The sequence below is a fragment of the Mastomys coucha genome, chromosome X (genome assembly GCF_008632895.1).
Source record: "Mastomys coucha isolate ucsf_1 chromosome X, UCSF_Mcou_1, whole genome shotgun sequence".
Classification (NCBI taxonomy): domain Eukaryota; kingdom Metazoa; phylum Chordata; class Mammalia; order Rodentia; family Muridae; genus Mastomys; species Mastomys coucha.
Genome location: NC_045030.1, coordinates 55,687,071 through 55,691,558, shown reverse-complemented (window position 1 = coordinate 55,691,558; position 4,488 = coordinate 55,687,071). Strand labels below are relative to the sequence as shown.

At 38.3% G+C, this 4,488-nt stretch overlaps 1 protein-coding gene and 1 non-coding gene across 2 annotated transcripts in view; both read left to right on the top strand.

Moving 5' to 3' along the window:
- Gpc4 (glypican 4) overlaps window positions 1-4,488 on the top strand; it is a 111,249-nt gene that overhangs the window by 90,018 nt on the left and 16,743 nt on the right. The window lies entirely within an intron of this gene.
- On the top strand, window positions 2,448-2,568 carry LOC116096339. Its single transcript, XR_004120958.1, has one exon. It is a non-coding gene; the product is annotated as a small nucleolar RNA SNORA26 (small nucleolar RNA).

The window sequence follows — 4,488 nt, the reverse complement described above, 5'->3', positions numbered from 1 at the left end:
AAAAAAAAAAAACTGTGCACTATTCAGGTTTTGGTCATGACCTTGTTTATAGGACTATCAGCGTAGAAAATACTATTGTGATATGTGATAAAAGTAACCTCTTGTAAACTAAAAGTTGGATTAGACTGGTGTCTTTCAGACTGCTCCGTGGAGCCACCTTAGAAGGGACTCCATGAGCGTCTCTGAGGCGAAGCGAAGGACAAGGGCTCTTTTGTCTTGTGTGTAAGACTGAGCCATCTGTACCTTGACTGCCACGGAGCAGCTTTGCTCTCCTATATTTCCTGCAGGAGGATTTTGAGCAAGATGTCAGAGCGCAAATGGTTCTCCCTTCTGTGGGATTGCCAACTTTTTTTTTTCCTGCAGTACTGGGAATGGAACTCCAAGGCTTTACAGATGCTTAGCCAGTTTTGACCATGGAGCTGTACCCTTAAGCCCCTGAACGGTGTTGTAGGACCTTGTGGCACTACTCTTCTGTAAAGCATTTTAGAATTTGGGGCTGGAGAAGGTATTGAGTGTTCAGAGCTTAATGACTAATGTTGCAGGGCCCAGCTCACTGTGAGTGCAGCTACCTCTGGGCAGGTGGTCCTGGTTGGTATGAGAAAGCAGAGTGAGCAAACTATGGAGAGCAAGCCAGTAAGGCAGTACTCTTCCGTGGCTTTCCTTTGTGTGGACTGTGACCCAGGGTATGGAAGGCAGACCTTCCCAGGTTGCTTTTAGTCATGTTTTTTTTTGTTTGTTTGTTTGTTTTTAAATCATAGCAATAGAAACCTAGCTAGAAATATTTTATGACTTAATACCAGGGAAGAAACATACTGGAGCAAAGTTATCTTTGTCAGATTGTTCTTAGGGCTCCTTCCTCAGGCTCGAAAGTGGATGGCCAATGTGTAAACCACTGTTCAAAATCCTGTATGCACAGATGCTTTGGTCCTTTAGTTGTTTTGGTGATTGGATGAAAGGTCAGTGTAAATATTGAACAGTATTATAGGTACCAAAATGCCCACCAGATTGACTGCCATAGAATTCATCTACAGGTAGGATGACCATGTAATTTATTATCCAAACCAAGCCACTCACTGTCTAAACCAACAGATGCTTATTAACAAACATAACTAGGCAACAGGGGCCGCTAACTGTTAATGAGCAACTAAGTGCACAGAACGTACTGTCACCTTAGTCCACGAGGAAGCAGGTGTTTACCAGAATGAAACCAGTAAGTCTGGAGAGGAGACTGGGATACTACAGAAAATAGGTGCTCTTAGGTTGGAATTAGAAAACTGTACGTGTTTACTTAACTGATTCTCTCAACTCCAGGTAGTAAATTGTTAGGAATTTCTTTGTAGAATATCTTTGTTCACTTCTTTCTCTTTTCCTTCTGATACTTTCACTGTCAATGACAAATTTTTGGTGAGGAATATAAACCTAGGGTAGGGTAAGTGAGGCGATAGGTATAGTCAGAAAAGGAATCTCAATGCTGAGCTTCTATCAACCTCAGCAGCCATTTTAATCTTGGTCTCAGCCTGGAAGCAGTCCACAATATACAATTCTTTAAGGCCCGTGTTACTGCTATAGTAGTTCACCCAGCATATTTACTCAATTTTAACAGTGTCTTAAGATGAATGGGCTAGAAGGAGCCAATGTGTGGTGTAAATGCCCGTATATACATGTGTACCTGTGTGCTATATACACAAGTATGCAGAGAAAAACAAGGAATGTATTTCCCAAAGTAAGTGAAAAGTACTCTCTTTAACCAAATGCAAATGTACTATTAGTTTGGGGGAAGAAGAAAAGCTGCTTTTTAACATAACTCGTTAAACATTTTTGTTTTAGAATTGAGCTCAGTTCTGTTTTCATTTTGTACTTCTTAAAAGACATCTTAAAAGATAGTTCATAGTTTTATGGAAATACAGAGAATTCAAGATATGTCATCTAACACACAGGGCAAAGGTTCTTTGCCAGTTACTTGGCTAAAAATAATATCATCAAGCCATGTTAAGTATTATATTTGTAATTGGAAAATAATATAATATAATAATCAGCAATATATATAATATATAATAAATAATAATAGTAATAATAATAATAGTAATAATAATAATAATAATAATAATAATAATAATGCTTTGGCTTCAGTATTGAAAAACTTCTGGACTTAAGGACTGATTTGAAACCAAAATTTTAAACTAAGGTTGCTTATATTATTTTAATAACACGATAGCAAAATACATAGACATTAAATCAGTTCTTAAAGATGCCAAATAACATTGGTCCCGGCCTTGGTGGCTGACCCACCCGAGCCGGTCCCCACTGCTCAGCCGTGCTGCTGCCTCGGACACAAGCGAAGGTACGTCCCAGCATTGACTGAAGGAAGGAAGGCCCAGGCCACGTGGCCGAGGTTCCAGGCCTGCTTGTGTTGAGCTGCGTTGGTCTCTCCGCAGTCGCCCTTTCCTGTGCCCTTTTAAGGTTGTCACAGTACTTTAAGAGGCTAACACAGAAGGGTAAAGAAACTCTCCATAAAACCCAGAGAGGAAAACTGTACCTCCTCTTTGGATCCTGTCTGGAGTTACAGATGAAAAAAAAAAAAAAGATGCCAAATAACACATCTTGTATGGGATGGCCCTGTGTAGCAGTATGCCAGGCATATTTGTATATTTGAAAAAATACTTACTGTTTTAATATTTTTGGACTGTAGTTCTCTGTTAAGCAGTTCAACTTTTACTATGTGGGAGATGTAGTGAATGAGCTGTCAAATGTATTCCAAAATGAGTAAGTATAAAATCCATATGACTAATTTATAATTTGGATTCTTTACCAGTTTATATATTGAGTAATGAAATGTCTGTGGGTTTCTTCACCTGCTAATCCTTCCCAAGTGCATTTTCTTTGGAAGAACAATTTAACATATGTAGCTTTTTTGGTACCTAATAAAATTAGTGCCCTCTAGCCTGAAGAAAGGCCTTTTAGAATAGAAAGTATATTTGCCAATTGAGGAGACCCAAATCACTTAGCTACAAAGAGGTATTTAAAGGCAAACTGGAAAAGCATTCTGGCTTTGGGGCAACTAGCTGAATACTTAACTCAGAAATGGTCTCACTTTCTGAGTAGACGACACCCTGTATTTCCAACTTCCTTTTGTACTTCCAAGATGAATAATGATTTGATCAGCACAACACCTTTGAAAGGGCCATTGGCACCAGCAAGCTTCCCTTCCTTCCGTAGAAGATTACTTGGTTTAAGTAATCTTGCCGTGCCTCATATTTGCTAGAGCCAGCAGTGTTAGCACACACTCCTTAGAGTTTTAGGATTCCAGCTGTAGCGATGCCCCTTCATTAGTAACAGATGCTTCAAGAGGATCCTGCTGCTATGCATCTTTGTATTACTTAGTCCATTGTTATCTGTCATGGTTCATGATGCATTTCTTACTTACCTGCTTGTAGCAGCAGTTTTGCCTGGGAGGATGGAGTCTGTTGTGGTGCTTAAGAAATGCACAAGTGGTTACATGCATCATGAAAATTAATAGCTCTTCTGCCAAAGAGATACATTCTCATGGTTTCAATTAACACTGGCATAATGGGTCTGTGTCTACACCCGCACGCCAAACTACAGGGACTATAATTAGAAAATGGTGCTTTACCATCAAGATGTATGAATGACCATCCTGCCTTGAAAACAGTTTCTGTGGATTTCTCTTTACTTCCCTTTATTCTCCAATGATTCTGAGTACTATACCATCTTTTATATATTTCCAACACCATTATAAATGCAAATAAACTTTTAAAAAATATTTTATAGACTTTTATATAGTTTTTATTTTTTTCACACACCTTTAGAAATGGAAATAAGCTTTTAAGAAACCAAGTGTAAACTTCCACTCTACCCTTAGTAGTATTTTTCTCTTAAATGTAAAGGCTAGACTTGTAAAGGGCATGGTAGAACTCAAGTTATGGTAAGGATAGAGATGAGATGAGTTGGTGTGTCAAGAGGCTGAATAAGTGAAAGCTGCAAACACTATAACTATATTAAGTGAATTAAACTAATCTCAGGACAGCAAATACTGGATATTTGCTTTATGATTTCTAAATTTTATATAGATACATCAACTATGACATTAAAGCCAAAGAGAAACTGCCCAGGGCACAAAAGGAGACTAATGGGAGGGGGAAGAGGGGGAGGGGAAGGGGTGTGGGAAGACATGCTCAATGTACTTGTATGGAAACATCCTTAGGTAATAGTACTACATACAATGACTATATACAAAGAAAAGCTTAAAAAAATACTGCAAAGTAGAAAAAAAATGTAGAGTCTTCAAGGGAGTTAATATAATCATAATTTCATTTTATGGGAGCATAACTGAGTCTAGTGATTTCAGACAAAAATAAGAGAATTTTGGGTATTTGTACAGCCTCTATCTACAATGTGCCCACAAGTGTCCTTGAGTGAATGGGAGCTATTCTATATATTATGCTTTCAAATTTTTCTTATCAGATCAAC